The following is a 21,547-nucleotide window of genomic DNA, read 5'->3' as shown; positions in this document are numbered from 1 at the left end:
AGCTCCAACTGGCTGGAGGACGAAGGGAGGAAGCAAGGGAACCTGAGGACTAGGCATCTATGGAGGGCCAGGGAAACAATGAGCACCTCCAGACAGGAAAGGAATGGTTAAGAGAGGTCAAGTCAGAGCTCAAGATAGAGCTCCCAATTAGACGGCCAAGGGAGAAGGCTCATTAATAATTGGATTCAGGGGAGAAGAGATCTGAAAATAAGCATGCTCTAAAGGAAAGAGCCTGTCTTGGAGTTAAATAAACTCTGGCATGAATCTTATCTCTCAACTTAGTAGCTATAAGAATATGGACAAATCCTCAATGCCTCTGATCTTCAGTTTCCTCATCTGTACAAATGGGAATGGCCGCATGGCATCTGTTGTGATGATTAAATAAAATTTAATACCAGCCAGTCATATTGTATGTGCTCAAGAAGTACAGTCATTGTTTTCCCCTCTCCCACTTGGGTACAAAGCAATCCCTGTATTTGGATAGACTTCCAATCCATGTGGCTCTGAAGGTGTCAGAGGATCCATGGGCATTTGTTCAGAAACCTGCTCATATTCCAACCGGGAGAGCAGGAGCTGCAGGTGAGACGGAGACACTCTGCACATCAGACTCTGGCAGGATGTGGCTGGGGCTCTTGGGTCCACACCAGGGAAGATGGCTGGTCCCATGAACACCCTTTCTGGAACCGGTATGCAGAGGAGACTTGGGTGAGTGGATTCTTTTTAAGATGAGCCTGGCCCCTTGTTGCAGATGGGGGCTTGGGAAGTGCTGTCCTTGGCAGCTCCAGGCACTAGGAGGGCTGACTGCTAGGGCAGTGCTCACCTCCTGATTCCAGCTCCTGCCCCTTGGCAGCCAGAAGCTGGCCCCCCTGCCCACCCAGGGTCTGGACGGCACTGTGAGCAGGCACGTGGGGTGAGGTGGGGGTGGAGCTGTGTTTCCTTCAAACATGCAACTTCAAAGTCTCTGAGGATGTCTTTTGGCCTGGAAGGGAGTCAGGGGCAAATGGAACTGTGGAATTTCCAGTATAAAAGGTCCCATTCAGAGCGGCGTGCGCTGTTGCACAACAAGGGAACAAGGAGACATTTGACGGCGTTAAAAGGCCTTGAGCGCAAAACAAAGGGACACAACTTTGTCTGCTTTGTCTTCTGAGGTTTAAGGCCTGTCCCGGGTGTTGGTAGGTTATGAGAACAAGTGACAGCTTATCCCACTCTGCTGTGCAGAAGGCTTGCTCCTGGAGACAGTGCCCTCTGACCTGGGTTTCCCCAGAAGCTCAAGCGGACATTTATTCTGGGCAGTGAAGGACCTGGATTAAGACCGGGCCCTCAATGCACAAACATGAACTCTCTGAAACGCCCCTCTCTCCCTCATTCTGATATCCACGCCATTCCCTAATTACTCCTTGTACCGCTCCTGTTTCCAGCATACTGTCAGTTTACTCCACAAGTTCTGAAGTGACCTGAGAGGTAAAATCATGGCAACCATGTCTGGAAAAATTTCAGGAAATTCCAAAATCACAATGTCATCTGAACTGAACTTACATTTAACAAGTTATTCCACAGCACCTGAAATGTACATCTTATGATTTATTCCTCAGAGAAAATGTACAGAGATGAGGGAACAGAAGCTCAGAGAAGTTGTCTAAGGTCCTGTACCAGTGGTGTGGATTTTTACCCATTAGCACCACCATGTTATGCTGCTTCAGCCCCTCACATGTAGTATCAGCGTTTGCATGAGAGTCCATTTCCCCAGTGGTAAGCATGTGGAGGGCAGCAATGTGGTAGATGTTGATGGATATTGCTGGACTCTCCAGAACTGCCTTTAAAAGATATTAGCATAAAGCTTTTGAAAACCTGACTCTAAAAATAATGCAATTATTTACACCAAATATATATGTATTAATCAGTATCTGAATGTGTTCATTTTTCCACATGCCAGGTGCTCATATCCATTTATAGTTAGAAATTTCATAAAGCACATAAGTGTGCACCTTCAGAAGTATAATTGTAAATAACACAATGTGTATGTTGAAATGTGATGCATTTAAGTTTCCGGAACACAGTATCTCTGTGCAGAGAGAAAAGTAATTACTTAAGTGCCAACTCACAACTGGGAAAAGGAGGTGCCAAAGAAACCTGCACAATAGAAATCTTGTGTTTCTGGTGCACATGTTCGGTCAGAGGCATGAAATTTTAAAAAATCTTCGTCTACAGGAATGATGCCAGCTCCTCTCTCCTGCACATCCTCTCTGTGGATTAATCATCAGGCCCCCGGTAACCACAATGTGACCACTATGTGAGGCGCCTTCTTCCTTGAAACAATGAGGTTCTGTCTGATTGTCTTTGGGAGGCATTGAGAGCTTGAGGACATTGCTCTGTTTTATTTCAAGTACTCAGCGCTGGCTTCTTGGGACATGGCTGGAAGGGCTGTTGGGCTGGATTGGGCAATAACAGATGTTCCAGTGGGACTCTGAGACATTCTTGCTGTGTGGGGCATCCAGCAGGGATGCATTTTGAAAGGTGAGGAAGACAAGCATTTCACAAAGCCCAGCATAAATGAGCTGCCCCTTAACTCTGGTAAAGCCATGAGTGTCCTTATCTCAAGCCCTCCTTAGGGTCTTTGCCACATAAGGTCACATGGCAGAGAGGAGCATGACTGCTGGAGCCTTCCTTGACTCTTTCTCAATAACTGGTGAGATGAAACAGTCCCTGTTCAGCGGCTGGGTAGAGCTCCGGAATGTGGGGTTCTGCCTGTGGGGCCACTGTGGAGTGCACAGAGTGACAGTCATTCCCAGAAGAAGGTGGCAGCAGCCTTGCACAGTAGGCTGGCCCCCCTCCACCTCCGTGTCCAAGGGCAGCAACCAAGCATTCTTAAACAGTAAACAGCTGGCTGTGGGCTCCCAACACAAACACCAGAATCCCCATACAACTCTACTTGACTGAACAGGTTTTAGACCACAGCATAGGAAGCCCAGAGTCCAAAGGCCTCCCATCCCTACCCACTGTGCCTGGGGACCCTTTAGAATGATTGTCCTGAAGCTTTTGTATTTGGGAGAGAATCACCTATGGAGCAGAAAGGCAAGGGGACTGAGTTGAGTCATCTATTCTGTGTCTTTGGAAAATGCAAAGGGACTGGGGTGAGTGTCATGTGGACACGATTTTCTTTCCTGTGTCTGAGCTGTCCCTCTACCAAAGATACAATTCACCAACCTCAAAGCTGGAAGCAGGGAGAGCACAGGGTGGAGGTTGGCAAAGGGCAAGATCTTGATTAAGTTCATAACAAAGATTTCTTCAGCAGCCCTGTTCTGAACTTCTGGAGTGATGTAGGGGCAAGGATGACAGTAGAAACTTATCTGCAGTCTAAAAAAAGTGGAAATGACAAGAGACTGGGAATCAAAGAAACTGGATCTTGTTGGTGGCTCTGTTACCTGCAGGTCATGTGACTCTGGATAGATTATTTAACTTTTCTGGGCCTCAGAGGTTTCCCCTATATAAAATGAGGGAAATTACAGACCTGTCCTGGTGCCCCACACATAGTAAACTAAAAACTATTAAGTATTTAATTAACTACCAATCAAAGGGCTAGTACCTACTTCAAAGTTCCTGGGAGGATTAACTGAGATGGTATCTGTGGCACTTGCCACAAAAGTAATAAATGTGCATGAGTAGAAAGCATGGTAAAAATGTCTACCTCTCTAAGCAGCCCTGAGAAAACTTCACAAAATGTGAGGCACAGGACTCTCATTATTTGACATGTTAACAGGTATTCTGTGGGGAACAGTGTTCATGGGGAAATATGCAGGAAATTCTGAGTTAAACAAATTCAAATAGATTTCTGCCCTGTAGGATTTTTCAGGGTATGTTGTAAATTTCTGACATAGATAAAAAACAGCTTTTTTCTAGCTCACCTGACCACTGAACCCCTTTTTACAAGGTTCTCCAGACTCCTATGATCTCAAATGATATGTTACATTTGGGGAAATAGACATACCCCTGGGTAGGCGTCCTCATGGAGCCCCCACTAGGGAATAAATGCTGGTTCCAGGGGCTCTTTTGTCATGTAATTAGCATAGTTCCAGGTTCCAGGGATTAGGACATAGGTGTCTTTGGGAGGGCCATTATTCTAGCTACCATGCCATCCATGCCCTAAGGTTCTCCACCTATAAAATGGGTTGGATCTGATGGCTTCTAAGAATCTGTCCAGCTCTGTCTACCAGTGGGTAAAACTGGTTATCCAGAGACTAAAGTTTGACAGGCCAGATCTAGAGGCTGCAATATGACCCTCCACTTCAGATGTGTCTAAATAATTCATGCGGCCTTCAGTTCCTGGTCTTTGGTATGACACGAAGGCCTCGGCGTAGCCCCAGCCACATATGCTTCTCCTACCCATGGTTCTGTAGCCATGTGACCTAGAACAGATGCTGGGGAGCTGACCCATCCACACTTGGAGCAAAGAGAACTCTAAAGAAGACGGTCATCCTTTCCCATCTTAAAAACCCCATTCCAAAAGTCCTCATGTCTCCAGGATAAAACACCATTTTTTATATCACAATCTAATTATTTTCAATTGCTCCTTCACAAAATTAATTTGAGTTCATTAAAAGCCTACATAAATCATTAGGTAAAAGTGACAATAAATTAAAGCTTAAGGTGCAAAATGAGACTGCATCAGCAATTGTTTTCACTGGAAAGAGGTCTAATTTCCATTGGTCATGTGGGAGCATTAAATGAGAGAGGAAAATAGCACGGCCTGGTGGGAAAATAAAAGAAAGAAAGAGAGTCCCAGACTTTGGATATAAGATTAAGGCCCCTGTGTTATACAGGCCACTGTGAGTAAATCCCTCTGTTATGATATTCTTTGTTCTGCTTCTGGGAAAAGAGAGGTACTGGGTTGGAGTCCTTTACACTCAGCATTTCAAAACTATAGAGAGGGCGGAAGAGCATGTTTCCTAACAGAGAATTTTCTGATACTTTTTTCTGTTTCTCTAGGTTAGAAGTGAACTCTCCAGCGAACTCCTGACAAATAGTGTCTCCATCCACACAGATCTAAGATGCTATCAGTATAGAACTTTCCACCTTTACTAACATTTCTTATCTTCTGTCATCTGCACAGTGACTGTGAAAAATGCTTTCAGTGGGTGTTTCTGATTCATTTTTGTGATGGTACCATGATGTCTGAAGAAGTTAAAGTTTAAACTCTTTCCCTCCCCGTTGGCCTTTACAGCTCTGTAGATTCTGCCAATAGCTGAGCTGATTCCTACTGCATGAGCTTTCTAGAAAGGCAGATGGCCTGACCAGGGCAAGTGGCTGTATTTGCTGAGGAGACAACTCACCTGGCTTTTAAATGGTTCTCTTATACAGCAGCAATAAATACAACTCAGCTTGTCAATGCCTCCATTTTCAGTTGGTGTTATGAAGATCTCTATCTAGGAATAAACTTCCTCAAAGATAAAACAACAGGCTTGAGCTTTGGGGACAATAGCCATATTGTCTTGGGAGTGAGACACTGCTCCTAAAGGCACATACTCCTCTCACAGATCCTGACAATTTACACATTGTTCAGAAGCTCGCCCAGAGCAAAGTCAGAAAAGAGTCAGTATTTGGGGTCCTTTGAAACACTGACGTTGACCTGCAGTCTCTCAAGAACAGACAGAATTGGTTTTTTATTGTGATGTGTTGTGACTGCCACATAGGCTAGGATTCAGGGAGCTTTCTGACTCTCTGTCCCAGCTTCAAAGGCATCTGGGGTGCATGCAGGTGTGTGGGTATGTGCGTGGCACACGTGTGTACAGGTGCTGTCCAGGAGTGGTGAATAGTACCTGTGCTAGCATGTGTCTGTGTGCAGTGTGCCTGGCTGTGAGCAGAGACAGGGGAGGGGCCGGTGCGCATTTGGGGTACAGAGGGGTGTTGGCACCTAAGGGTCCTGGGATGCACACACATTCACAGGTGTGAGTATGCAGGTGTATATGGGCATGCTCTTCTGTATCAAATGTGTCGCTCTTCTGTGCCAAATGTGTTTTTATGGTAGTGAAATGGGGTTTTATAGAAAAATGTGTGACTGTGGACAGGCCCACAGAATCAATTCAGGGAAGACACTGCTGGTCCAGCCCCAAACCCAGCAGCCCTCAGATCCATCATTCATAAAAGATGTTTCTCTGAATGCCTACTATGTGCAAAGTCCTATACCAGACACTGTAAAATAAGTAGAAGAAAAGGAGAGCAGTGAGGTTTATGTCCTCTAAGAGGCCACCATACAGTGTGAGAGTCAGGAGTAACATTACCGGCCCAGCATGAAGGTAGAAAGGAGCCTGGTTAAGGCAGCATTGTCTGATTGTGGCGCTCAGACACCTCTGTGTTACCACCTTGAGGGTGTCTTTAACTATAAAATGTATGAGTCAACAAAAAGGAATATTTTCAACATGCTGAGTGAATTCTCTGAAATGGAATTTATGTTCTTTTTTATGTACTGTTAATTTAGACTTTGTCTTATAAGACAAACTACAAATAATACACTTACCAGTTGTAAGTGTGAAACTGGCTTTTGATTTTTTCCTCATTAAAGAACTGACAAAGATGTAAGGATCAATAAATAATACCAATGATCATGGTGATGATGACTATGTCAGTACAAGGTTATTGAACATGCTGGACGTTGGACAAAGTGGTGTACGTAGATTGACATGGTGAGTTGGGGTTGCATCTGCACACAGTGGGGAACTCTACTGTAAAGAGCCTTGAGGGAGAGATCTGAAAGGAGACCCGGTGGGGACTTGGCAGAGACTAGCTATGTTACACCAAGAATCAAGGCCATAGGAGGACCTATTCTAATATTCAATCAAGGGAGTGGTCACTAAGGACTGAACCATGATAAAAGTAAACTTTGGTTACTTTCAACAAGGGATTTACATATCATTAATTTTCTATAATTATTTTATTTGTTTTTATATTACTTCTGTCTAAAACAACTCTATAAAAGCTTTGTTTAATTTTTAACCACTTAAGTTTTTTCTGTGTCCCGGGAACATACCACTGAGAATGCATGTGAATGCTCATGGACCTAGACGTTTGACCTAGAAAGGAATCAAAGATGAATCCGGAGTATCCCTGGTAAATTAAGCTGCATTGTTAGGTTGTCATTTATGCTGTGTGGGCCTCTGAACTGAAGGCACTGCCTGCTGATTGTGTGTTATAGCTAACTGGTTTCTAGTTTATAAAATTGTGCTATGCAGATTAATTGAATCAAGTTGATGTTCATTTCTTCAACTGTCAGATACTCTTCAAAAATGTAAACCTGGATCTTTTCTTTGTGATTGTATAGGGAAAAATCATTTGTAAGCCATTTTCATTTCTACCCACTAAATATTAACATAGCTCCTTTCCTCCAGGGGTCACGGCTGTATCTATTTCTGCTTTGCAATTCCCTAGCCATCTTCCTGGTATAAGCGAATTCTCAACTTGTGCCCTTGTTTTGACCAACCAAGACCAAGATTACCTGCAGCCTCAAAACCCAGATTGCTTAAGCAGTTTAAAGTTGATCTCCTCTGCCGTGGAAGGATTTTCTTAAACAAGGGAGTGGCATGGAGAAGGAGATACTTAATTCTTTTATTTTATGTTGCTGGGGCTGAAAAGAGAATATTATCAATAGAAAAATACCTCTAAATAATAACTATGTGCGAGGGAGAGTGGTACATAGAAAGAACTTTGTCCAAGAGGCATCAGATAAAACTGGATCTTCTAATAATTACTCTGGTACTGATTCACTGTGTTACTTTGGACACATTACAGCCTTTTTCTGGGCCTCTTAACTTTTCCTTTATAAAATAAAGCTTTCTAAATATCTATCTAGGGTTGGGATAGTATGGTGTTCCATCCTATTTCCAATCTGTAATGTATGACAAAATGACATTTCTGTCTCCTCTTTCTTGACCTGGTGTCAAGAAACTACAAGGCTTGTGGGAAGCCCCAGGAAGCTTATGGGAAGTTTTGGCTGAAGCAGCAGCAATATCTAATGCAAACAAAACCTACACCTTAGGATCTTTCATGTGAAAGGGCAGGAGAGGACCTGAGCAAAGTAGGAAGGGAATTCATGGAGTCTGGTGTCAGGAGGAACCCGCTGAAGCAGTTACAAACATATCCACTCTCTCCCCCAGCCCCTCCCAAATCAGTCACCAAACTGAAAGACTATCAATACAGCTTTTAAAGCCAAGACATCGTACATGATGCTCATAACCTAAACGGATACTTCAGATATATTCCATTTGGGACATTAGAAACTATTAAGCTACATCTTCTCCTTATTTTGTAAAGCTTTGAATATCCTTAAGGGGAAAAGTGCTTGTTTGCCCTGGTAAAGCACCTCTGGGGCTCACTCAAGGCTCAGAGATGAGGGGGGATGTCTCCATCTCCTCCAGTGATTTACGAGGCTGATTTGAGCATGTTCAAATGAGCTTTTTTAAAAAGAAATTTTGCCAGCTTTTCTTTTCTTTTTTTTTCATTTCTTTCTTGGTAGCAACTGAGATTCTGAATTCAGTGACTATATGTTAGACACTGTTTACTTGAACTTTCTAACACAAACTGTTCATCTTGGGTGTAACAGAAATGCTCTCTTTTTATATTACTGTTCCCATGCCTCTCTGCAGAGCCCTCGCCAACACAAACACCTACTTACAGGGCTACACTCCACGACAGTAAGGTTTTGGCAACTCTGCCATTGGATTTCAGTTGATAAATTTGCATTTAGCGCTTAATTTGTTCAGTATGCTTTACTAATTTGGCAATATTTATGTTGGCCCAGAAAGCATAAGGCAGTCAAGTTCTATACTTTTGTTTGGTGTGGGTTTTTTTCTTCGTTTTCATAAAAGGATTTGAGATATGAAAAAGTTACAATGTCATGGACAGGACTGGTTTCCTGTTTATGAGTCACCATAAATATGAAAGGTGCTGGGTGACATTTCTCAGCTGAGAGAGTCCATACAGCCCTGTGTGGAGAGCAAATCCTCAAGCAGGGTGGTCTTGAGGTGACTTGCTGACCTTAGTATAATGTCAAGAGGAATTATTGTGAAAGTACAGTAGCCACATACCACACACACACACACACACACACACACACATACACACAACCTTAATGGTTTTTCTCACTTTCTCTGCTACAGAGATGAGAGTTTTATTGTAATATCTATGTGTTCTCAAAATCAACCTTCCTCTTCTGGGAAAATGTGGCAGGAAATGCATTCACGCCTGTCACTTTTTTTTTTGTTTGGTCTGTGTGTCCTTTCACAAGACCCCTCCACAACACAGACCCTCCTCCCAGCACTGCACCCAGAAAAGGTCTCCGGTTAGACACGATGCTGCAGCCCTGCAGCCCTTCCCTTTCCCTCAAAGGAATGCTGCAGCTGCAAGAGAATTCCCACAAAGGAACACAGGCCTGGAAGTGCCGGCATCAATCTCTGAGAACACAGTAGCTCCCAGACTTCGACCTTCTGCAGATTTGTGTATGCGGGCAAGAGTGGCCGCCACAGTTGGGGTTTTACACTGTTACTGGAACATAGTGGGCAAACAGAATGCTCCCTGAAGAGGAGGCTGTTCTCACTCAAAGACAAGTAGCTTTGTTGCCTAACATCTTGTGAAAGTCTCAGAACTGGACTTAGGGCATCAGACTACATCCATCCATCTCAGCTCTGGACTCTTCCAACTCTCAATCCACAAGCACTCCAAAGTTGGTCTGAGATATTAAGACTGCATTTTTTTGCAAAATCAATCAACTTGAGTCATGAACAGTAATGCCATCAAGGCTGTGATGTCTCCTCACACAGATAAACACTGCCCATGAAATTCTGAAAACCCTTTCCAGATCACTGAATTCCTGTCCACTCCCTGAACATGCCATGGTTTTTGTTTTTAGTACATCTACACATTTGCCAAGCTATTCCATCTGCCCAGAAGGCCGTTCTCTAACCTTCCTCACGTAATATTCCTCACATATATTCATATGTACCCTCCTGTGGTCGGTTTCAGGGTAACCACTTCTGTGATACTTTTGCCAACTTTCCAGGCAGAAAGTCCTTTCCTCTATGCTTCCCTTGAACTTTATACTTATATTTGTACTTATTCTCATGCACGCTTTATTTCATTTATTCAAATAGTACATATTTTAATGCCATCTGCATGCCAAATACTATGCACATCAGTTATCCTAGAATATTGGAATGTTTGTCCATGAAAATTCTTTCTTTGACAAGCTGTAGGTCTCATGAGGTCAGAACCTTTGTGATTTATATCTTAAAATCCCAAGTGTACAAGGCAAGGTGTATGATTTCCTTGTTCATAAATTTTATTTACAATAAATCAATTAATGCCCCACATTCTGTAGATTCAACCCAACCTCACCATTGTTTATCTGATAATTGTTTACCTACCTGCTAGCACAAGCCATATTAAGCCTAAGCAGTTATGCTTCAAGTATTAGCCTTTAATTTAGGAAGCACTGGATGTACCTGGGAAGTTAGTGTCTCAATTTCTTTCTCTGTAAATAGAGGTAAAAACAGGTACGCTGTTAATGTGAGAGTTAATAATGAGTACAATACATTTTTCTCTTACACTAATGTTCTATGGGTGGTAGCCTTCATTTTAGTGATCACTATGTTTAGGAATAATGTCAAAAACAACACAAACTTTTAGAACAACACATAGTGGAAAATTTAGGGAAGTTTGTCAGGGCTGGACTAAGTGGCTCAAACGCAATAAGTGATGTCCCCCTTGTGTGTCAACAAAGACTGCTCTGGAGTCAGCTCAAAGAATCAAGAGGATGTCATTGTTATTCCGCTTTTGCAGACACAAAATTAAAAATGACCAAAAGAACCAAAAGGAGTTCTAGGACCTGCAATCAACTAACTCTGATTTACTTACGTCAATAGCAAGTACATGTGAAATGGTCAAGCCCTTCCAGTCTTTAAGCCACTGCTTCGGGATGGCTTATAGGACTGGATGTCTTTCCCAAGGGCATGGACTTGCATCTCAGCAGCAGAAAAGCAATTTATCCTGAGACAACAGACATACATAGTATGGCCTCAGGCAAACCGGGATGTATGGTTGCCCCCTAGTAAATTAATTAAAGAATACAGATTTTATTAAAGGAAGGTTTTAAGCATAGCAGTGAGCGGATGTGACTGACGCTTCTAGGGCTCACTGATTGCTGTGTGGAGAATGCACTGGAGGTCAGGGAAACTGGAATGCAGGAAAAGCTCTAGGGCAGCTACTGCAATTGACCAGGTGAGAGGGTGATGTCAGAGACTATGGTGCCTGCAGCAGCTGAGAGAGTCTGGAGACCAGAAAATGGAGATGTAAACTCATACACATATAACTCAATGAAAGCTTGCCTCATATCATCATAAGAGACACTTTGTGAATGTTCATCCACTCCTCCATTTCTGTATTCAACAAATACTTGAGCAGTACTGTAGACCAGGAACTGTCCTGAATACTGAAACAAGTATCCTTCCCCAATTTTCACACTGAGAAAAAGGTAGATATAATTAAAGATTTTCACACACACACAGAAAGAGAGATAATACTATGAGAGATAAATATAGGAAGATTGAATGAATTAATGAAGTATTAACCACAGTAAATGAAAGAACGATAACATAATTCTGTCCTGGAGGTTAAGCATTACATAAGGAGATAACTGAAGAGGATGCTTTAGTTTTTGAAATGGAGAATGGAAATGGCGAGGCGACAAGATCTCCATGCCAAGGAGGTTTGGTTAAGCTGGCATGTCTGTGAAACTGAAATAAGTTAACTCTAAGTCCTTAGAAATTGTAAAATGAGAAATGATAAAATATGCTCCCCAAAGTCCGGTAAATTTGAAATTTAAAAAAGAACAGTTCTAAGTAGTCCATGATTGAAAGGACAAATCATATTAGGAAAGGACAAATATAATAAATAGATGATAAACGTATACCATGTCATGGATGAGACTATTCAATAAAAGATGTCAATTAGCTGTAAATTAATATATTGATGTAATTCTTTTTAATACCTCCAACAAAACTTTTGTGAAAAAAGAAAGTTGGCCCTATTTTCACATGGAAAAGTACTTTTCAGGTTCCTACAATTAAGAACAAAGTTGTAAAAAACAATCTCATGAATATAAATTTGAGAACTTTTGTGAGAACATCAAAAGACAAATGACAACTGAAAATAATTATTTGAAAACATATGATTAAGGACTAATAACATATAGAGAATTCTAAACAATAAGAAAGAGGAAGTAAAAAATATAATAAAAGTTGAGCAAGAATTATGAGTAGAAAGCTTATAGGAAAAGAAATTCAAATGACAGACTTAAAGAAATGTTTCCACTTCATTTATAACTAATGGCATACAAATTAAAAATTACAAGATACAATCTGTCAATTTAGCTAACACTAAAATGTTTCAAAATATCTACTTGGCAAATGTATGGAGAAAAAGATCTCAAAAATTGTTGAGTAATTTTAATAGCTATCATAATTTAAAATGACATGAACTTAAACACAGCATGTCAACTTGTAGAAATGTGTATTATTTAATACATGTTGAGAATTTTCCCTTGATATTCCTCTAATGGTCTATATTTTCTTATTAATTTTGCCTGCTTATTCTTTTAAGCAACTTAAATATTTTCTTCTAACTTAGATTTTATTATCATATATTTAAATTATTCAATTTATATTTTAATTTTTATTACTAATGAAAAACTAAACCTATGTATCTGCCCTGAGCATAGATCTTAGGTATATAATATACTAAAGTTCTTTATTTTCCAATATTATTTTAGAATAAATTATTATCTAAGAAGTATTTTATTTTTGTTTTAATGAAAAAAAATTATTTTCAATTAAAGAATTATAGAAAGAAAGATTTACTATTTTATTGCACTGTCTGAGAATTACCCCTATAAAATTCCATTCATATGTTTTGGAATTTACTGAGATATTCTTTATGGTCTAGTTCATAATTACTTAAATGTCCATTGAGCACTCTCATTTTTCTTCATATTTCGAATTGATTTTGCTTTATATGCCCAACATTGTAATATTCAATGAATAAAGATTAACAACTGTTACTACATATACTGTGGATTTTGGCTCTAGTTTTTTTTTTTTTGAGGGTAGTATTATATTAGTCATTATTTTTCCTGATATTATTACGATGTTTTAACATTTAAAAAAAATCTTTCTAGCTGGAAGAGCCTACCCCTGCCAGGGGCTAACCATTCCTAGTGATACCAAAGAACTAAGCCACGAATATGCTTTTTAAAAATTTTTTAATTTTAGCTTTACTGAGTGTTACTGACATATAACATTATAAAATTTAAAGTGTTTAGTGTGGTAATTTGACATACATACACATTGTGAAAGGATCGCCACCATCTAGTTAATTAACACATTCCTCACCTCATATATGTACCTTTTTTCTTTTGATGAGAACATGTAAGTCCTACTTTCTTAGCAAATTTCAGTTACATAATACAGTGCTATTAATTACAGCCCCCATATTTTATATTAGATCCTCAGCCCTTATTCATCCCACAGCTGAAAGTTTGTACCCTTTTCCCAACCTCTTCCTATTTCTCTACCTCCCAGTCCCTGGCTCACTTATTTCACCTTGCATAATGCCCTCCAGCTTGGTCCATGTTGTAGCACATGACAGGATTTCCTTCTTTCTCGTGGCTGAATAATACCCCATTATACGTATACACCACATCTTCAGGAACATGCCTTTGCATGCAAACTAACCGGTGCAGAGCTATACCTTCTCTAGGTGCCAGGCAACCAGGAATCACCACTGCAGTTTAGAGCCTGACAAAATGATTCAAACTGGCCAGTCCTAAACTGTTGACCCTGCCCTGTCCTGCCTTTCCCAAAATAAAGGTTCTGGCCTAAATCTATCACTTGCTGCTATGACCTGTTTTCATCCTGTGGTCCTGCATGTCAAATCATGCTTCTAATTTCCAGGGGGAATAATGTGAGTAAAGTGACTATTATGTGAGTAATATTAAACCTTTCATTCAATGGCATTGACCTCGCTGTGTCATCCCTCAATCACCTTTATAAATTATAAAGCTACCAAAGAACACACAACTACCCAGTGAATAATTTTGCTAAAATTGATATTCTTATCTATATATTTTCAGGGTTCAGTAAGGAGGAAGAACCTCTCTGAGTATCATGGAATTAAGAATTTATGATAGGAATAAGTCTTTATATAATTATGGAAGAACCCAGGGGAGTAAGGGTCTAGAAGGAGGAACATAGCAGCAGAGGAAAGCCCCTAACCCCCTCACTAGAAGCACTGGCTTGGGGGGAAAAGTTGCAGGTTACAGGGAAATCTGGGATGCCAGAAACATCAGGCGGCTAAAGTAGGGCCATGAGGGGGAGTGGCTGGAAAGTGCATGGGAAACTGAATCCTCTGCTTAACTACCTTTTCTGTAGTACTACCACCAAGCTTCCAGTGATGGCCCTGGAGTGGCTATTGGTCAGCAGAGCTAGCCATCGGGAAAAACAGATGAATGGAGTGATGGGCCAGACCAAGCTGGAACCCTCTGGTTCCTCTGCATCTATCTGCCCTTTCATGTAACCACATGACCTTCAGAGAGGTAGGGCTCACTTCTGCCTTGCAAGTGACAAGTAAATTTGTTATTTTGCTCTGCTCTCACCTGGCAACACAGAGAGAAGGAAAATCATTCTGGTGCGGCCAACTAGGTACAGCGCCAACCTCAAGCTCTCTCTGCTCTCATTACGCTTACATTTACCAGACAAATCTTTGTCCACCTTATTATTCTGATCTTTTCTGTGCTATTTTGTTACAGTCTTGTCCCTTACAAAGAGTAGACATTTATTGAATTAATGTTACTTTTGTTCCCCAAAGAAGGCTAAGACTTTTAATAAGGACATTACAACCCTGTCTTGCTTCCCCAATTAATTTGTCTTATTTTCCTGTCACCCTTTTTTGTGCTTTGTATTTGGCATTTATAGTTTATATTTCTTTAGTTTTTCACCTTTGAGGTCTTTGCTTTTATCTCTAGCCACACTTCAATAGGCACACATCTGTTTCCAATTCTTTTAATGATTACTTGTAAGTCTTTCAAAAATATTCTTGCTCATATATCTATCAGCCCAACAAGGTCAAGAAAAAGCATGGAGGTTTTAATTAATTAATTAGAAAGAGCACTAATTAGAATAATAATCAGATCTCTATTTAAATCTAGCACCTGTTGCTGGTAGCCATGTAAAGTCTCCATGTATATTTCTTCTTTTGACCTGGAAGGATTTTGTGGTCCAGTAGTAACATAGGAAGAGAGCCTCAAGTATTATTATTATTGCTACTGGTTTGGAGTACCTGCCATGTGCCAGGTTAGGCATACTCTATGTATTACCTTATTTAATTCTCACAACATCCTTCAAAGTAAGGATTATAATTCTCATTTTATAGTTCAGTAAACTGAGGATCATGAAAGATAAATGACTTGTCAAGGTCGTAGAGCTACTAAGATCAGACTGAGATTCAAACCCAATATTTTTCTACCTTAAATCAATCCTCTTTACCATGTATGTATATACGTACTCTCTTGCTAAATTGTCTAAGCTCTGAGTCATACCAACTTACAAGCATGTTTAGGGAAAGAAATCAATGTAATGTATGTGTATACTCAGTAAATTGTAATTATTATTGTAACTTCCATCCTTGCTTCTCCCCACATGTAAAATGGTCAACAGATTTCTGCTGACCCCTCCTACTGCCCCACCTTGCCCTCTGTCATTATACCCATACTAACTCACACCACAGTATCCTGGTTTCCTCAAACACTAGCACCTGTAAAGCAGAAATGCCTTGAGTCCTGATAAAGATTTGATAATTCCGAATTGATTGGCAGAGAATGGAATAAGGACATGACCTTTCCCCTTGTTTTAATAGCAACAGACCTTCACTGTTCTTAGCAGCATCACATGAGGCCTCAGATGTTGTTTTTCCATGCAGACTCATGGTCTTGCAGTTGTAGAAGGGAGCACTGGATAAAGCGCGGATGTTAGTCCTACATGTGGGTGGATGTGTGAGTTTTCTTCACCTCCTGCATTTCCATGGGAATTTTAGATGAAATTTGAAAGATCCAATTGGAACTTGATTTTGAGATGCTTCACATTTAAAAGAAAATTTTTCCTAGCCAAATCTATTAAGCCAAATCTAGGCTCTTCAGCCACAGAACTGAAAAAGGTTAAAGCTGTGCGGGTCAGTTTTATAGAGGCAGAATGTTGGGAGTGCAATGGCAAGAGCAAAGGTACTGGCACCGAACGTACCTGAGTTGGGATGCTGGCTCTTCCAGCTATTAAGTGATGGGAAGCTTTGGCACACCACTCAGCCTCCCTGTACCTCACTTAACTCATCTACCCAGTGGGGATAACAGTGCTTTCCTTGCCAAGTGTACCGAGGGCAATGAAAGTTACCAGCATAGAGCAGATATTCAATGGACAGTAGATGCTACTGGGGTGAGGCACCCATCCTGTTCTCACCCTCCCATGAGCCGCTTTCCTTTCCGGTGAACTGTAGCCATTGCCCAGCAGAAGCAAACTCATATTGAGTCCCATGGCCTGGTCAGCAGGAGCTCTGTCAACTGGATACACAGACTGCAAACTACTTAGTTGATTTACACATTTCTGCAGGTAAAGGAAAATATTTATGGAGCACATTATCTTGAATTAAAACAATCAGATAAGAAGGAGCCTGGAGGCTGTGCCTGCACTCAACAAGGGACAAGTTTTCTTGCTCTGAGTAGCAAATGCATGCCCGCAGCTTGACTAACTTAGCGGTAACATGAAGAGGTGTGATTAGAACTGCAAAAGGGACAGAAGTGCTTGAGAAGAAGGGTTTTTCTCTACCCATACTCACATCACAGCTCTGGCGGGAGGCTCACCGCCATTACTCAGACCCATGCAGACAGGGCACAGGCACAGTTCTGATGAGACAGTATCAGCTTAAATGGCTGTGATGAAACACAGTTAAGTTTCCATTAAGAGTAGCACCATCTTATATAAATAAGTCACTCTTTCAACAGTGAAATGGTAAGGTAGTCCTTTATAATTCAGGGCAGATTTTCTTGTAAATGTAAGTTTATATTCAGCGATCAGGTGAACAGCCTCCCAGGTTGGCCGCACAAGTATTTCTAACCCATAGAGCTTGATGTGACAAGTGCCACACCCCAACCACATGAAGCCCAATACAGCAGTTCCCTGGAGCCAGAGTGTGTGTTTGTTTGTTTGTTTGCTTTTTAGACAGTCCATATAAAGCTGAAATCTCTCCAAGGTCTGTTTTTAAAACAGTACTTAATAGTCATGAAGAATATTATTAGAACAAGCACAGATGGCCTCCATGGATCTAGAATTCCAGCCGCTTCTAGTCAAAATTATATTGGCTGCATTACCTTAGTTATGTCACAAGAAATACTGCTTAACCCAAAATTTACCAAGCTATGTTCCATAGTTTGGTATTTCAGGATATGTTAATCATTCCAGAAAAAGGAAAACAAGGTACGTTATGAAATAAATTTGAGCAATGCAGCACATTAAAATCCTCTCGGAGATTCACAGTGTATATTCAGTTATTAAAGATTCTAAGGTCAAGAAACTTTGTGAACATCATGTCATAAGTTGTCATTAAAATTAATGTCAATGTGTAACAAGTTTTCATTTCATATCATCCTAATTAAGAAACCTGAGAGAGAATAGTATTCACTAAGACACTATCTTGGAAAATGCCCATTTACTTATTTCCACCCATATGCTGGATATGCTGCATAATGCTGACAGCAGAGTAACAGCCCAATGCATACACTTTCCCTTGCATTCGGTGCTATTGTAATAAAAACAGTATCATAGTATATCACGAATAACTTGAATTTGCACAGACTGTCCTGAAAAGATGAGTAGATCTAACATAGAATTCAGGGGAAAACAAAATTTAAGGTTCTGTGAGAAGGCACCATAATTCTCCCTACTTTTATCTCTAGAGTTTCAACCATGACTTCTAGGATAGTGTCTTCCCCGGGACTAGGCATCCCCAGGAGAATTTGCTCACAGAGAAGTTTGGGTTCGGTATTCACTCACCAGCTGGGGAATATCAGTTTACACTGGCAATTCTACTGCTGAAAATACTTTCTCCAATACATAGATAAGTTGGCAGCTTCTAGTGTTTTTCAATATTACTTTCATTCTTCTTTTCCCAAGTAAATAGTCTAGTACTATTTCAGATTACCACAGTCTTTCTTCTGAAAAGGAATGTAAAAAACCCTGTCCACATGTAAGAGTGTACAAGGAAACTTAAGTTGGGGTCCCGAGCTCTGAGAGAGGGTCCTGAATTAATGAGATGAAGCACACATTAGGCAGTGATGAGTCCTATCTCTTCTTCTCTGGAAATAGGTATTTGGGCTGGACAAGGCTAGGAACTTTTGGGGAAAACTACAATATGGATTCTCAGCCTGTACTACTGATGGGACACAGAAAGACCCAGGCCCAGCTCTCATTTGTAGCTCTGGCAGAGCTGCCGGAGTCCAGCAGCTAACTGGCTTATTTAATTGCCTCCCTAGCTGGTAAAATTCATTCTGCTTTCTCTGGCACTTGAGAACTGCCAAAACCAAAGAGTTTGGTTTCATGTACTTGAACTTGGGTGACACAAATATTTCTGTGGTGAATCAGTCCTGAAAAGAGGGGATGGGTAAGGTAGGGAGTGTTTATAGAAGACATTTCATCACCACTAGTCAAACATATCTCATTGTTGGTTCAGGAGGTGCTGGTATTTTCCTCTTTGAAGGGGATGCTCAGAGAGCCAAGGGCTTCCAGCCTGGATCTCGGCTCCAGGCAAGGGCAGTGGCCATCTGCAGGCAGGAAACCTGCAAGACTAGTTGCTTTGGAATGTTGACAATCTTAGGGAAATGGTTTTATGTCTTTCCTCCCAGGAGAAAAAAAAAAGTTGGTAGATCTATGTAAAGAAACCCTGGGTGTCTTGAGGCTGCTGCAAACTTGTCTTTCTGCCTGGCTTCCTTTTAAAGGCTTCCCTAGTGCGGAACCCTAAAGAGGAGGTCAAGAAACTTGTAATTTCAGAAAATCAGCACTGCTGATATCGATGGGAACAAAGCTTGGTTGGAAGATGAGAATATGGGATTTCTATGGTTTGGGTACATCTCTTGGACTGTAAGCAGGAAGAGACCCAGACCCTATACGCAGTGTCCCCATGAGCCCTCACCCTTCAGATGAAAACGAGGTGGCCCCAGGGGCCTGAGTGCCCTTCCAGGCTTTGGCATCTGAAAGTCATCTAAACAGCTTGTCGTCATTTGGGGGGTGTGGCATTAGGAGTGGCAGAGGGGTCCGAAGAAGATTACATTTAGCAAAACCATGGCTGGGCCATGCCAAGAAACACAAACCAAAAGGAAATATTTAAAGAAAATAAACAGAGCTACTGAGTCAAACATACAAAGCAGGAAAGCAGAACAAAAGACTGAGGCCTGAGATTTGAACATTTTGAAGCCACACATGTAATGGGCCAGCCTAGAACATGAGGGGCTGCACAGCTGTGTAAGTGCTGAGACAGCCTGCTCCCATCAGGGGCTCCCTCGCCTGAGGGGCTCTGCAGCCTATGAGGCTCAGGGCAAGCCCACGGAGCTAGCTGATTGAGCTGACTGGAGCTCCACCTTGACTTCTACAGAAACGGTGCTCCGCCATTGGTAGGCCACACAGATGGGGCTGAGAGGACCCATCCTGCCGATTGAATAGCCGCTGCTGTATGTACAGGTGTCCTCAGCCCTAAATTTGCTGTGCAGGAACTTTGAAGGATATGGGTGTAACAGTGTGTAACTGTGTTATCTATATGGGGTTGTACAAGTTGGGCTATCAGAACTTCTAACCAAGAACCTGCCCCATCCACATTACACTGTCCTGAGAACCCCAGAATTCTGGAACAGAATTTGTTGGGCTGAATCATTTAAATTCCCAAGAATTTAAACTCGGTGAAATAAGTTACAAGTTGGACACACTTCAGGTTCAAGCCCATGTTCTAAGAATAGAGTGAGGTTTCAGTGCGTGACAGCATCTATCAGAGAGTAGCACCTCACTAGTACGGAATTCTGAATTGATTTTCATCTTCTTTGGTTTAACCGGAGAGCACTGAACCAATTACTTTAGCCACAGCAGAATGCCTTTCACCAGCTATGCTAAAATGTCATGCCTTTGGCTTTTATAAGGTGGAGGTGGTGGTGTCAATAAAGCACATGCTGTGTGAAAATGTCTCTGAATTTGCTGTGAAACTATTGTCAAGAACATAACCACATCTGGTTGCAAGTTATTGTTGTGATTAAAGGCCAGAAAATGTGTATCTCTTGAGGAATGAGTATTTCCTCTGTTGTGTTGATACAGCTCATCACGTTTTCCTTGTCAATGTGGTTGCTAGGAAACTCATCTCTAGAAATTGTAATCATAACTCCATAACTTCTCATGATCCATACAGTTGTGGCCTCCTCCTTTCTTTAGTGCCATTTTTCTTTCCTTCATAGCTGAGCACCTTAATGTGTTTTTGGACAAGTACAGAGAGACGAGGAACTGAGCCCAGAAAGGGGAATACTGCATGGGCTCCAGGTGAAGTGGAGCATGTAGTATGAAGTACTATGCAGTATGCAGTCCTAATCAAATGAAGTGGTAGAGTCATTAAAAAGTGGTGCCTTGCAACAATTCTTAGATAGAAGGGATAAGATTACAACTTCATAGCCGCCCTTCACATGCTAAGCTCTTCATTCCATTCTACCAGAATGCATTCCAGGTATTTATCCTTTAATGTCATCTAACTGAATATTTAATATGCTCAGCACATTCTAAATATACTAGTTTTGGTTAGATTATGAAAGCCTAAAAGATTTATTGAGCGCTTCTTACAAATTAGGTACTTAAAATCAGTCATGTATATGTAGTGCTGTATGATATACAAAACACAGTCACATACATCCCATTATATCAGACTCCAAACATGTGGAAGCCGGAACTTTCATATATTGTGCCTACTTTTTAAAGTGTTTTCTTAACTATTCTCATCTAAGCCTATAGAATAGTAAAGACTTCCTCATTTCTATTACAGTTAAAGAAACTAAAATGTTACCACCAACTTGACTCATGATTTAGAATTATTATTAAGAAAACTTACACATATCCCGATCTACAGATTCACTTACTTCTGCTCTTTGCCTTATAGATGGTATTTTTATTTTTCAGAAAGTTTGATATTAGTGTTGCATTATTTCCTCCCTTTTAGTCCACACCCCCAAAAAATCATCAACTCTAAAGGTGTATTTGCCTTCCAATTCCAGCAATGCAGTAAACTGACCTAAAGTAGAATCCATTTTTCCACAAATAAAATATTATCAACAGAGAAGTATTTAAAATATATGAAAGCTCAAAAGAAAGAGAAGTGTCTAACTGCCAAAAATGAAAAGTGAATTAAAAGACAGAGGCTGAAATAATCACATGGAAAACTTATG

At 40.9% G+C, this 21,547-nt stretch overlaps 1 long non-coding RNA gene across 3 annotated transcripts in view; it reads right to left on the bottom strand.

The window, feature by feature from the left end:
• LOC108403824 (uncharacterized) overlaps positions 1-21,547 on the bottom strand; it is a 251,403-nt gene that overhangs the window by 72,375 nt on the left and 157,481 nt on the right. The gene's annotated exons all lie outside the window — the stretch shown is intronic.

The sequence above is a fragment of the Manis javanica genome, chromosome 1 (genome assembly GCF_040802235.1).
Source record: "Manis javanica isolate MJ-LG chromosome 1, MJ_LKY, whole genome shotgun sequence".
Taxonomy (NCBI): domain Eukaryota; kingdom Metazoa; phylum Chordata; class Mammalia; order Pholidota; family Manidae; genus Manis; species Manis javanica.
Note: the sequence above shows the minus strand (reverse complement) of the source record. Positions and strands in the feature narration are given on the sequence as shown.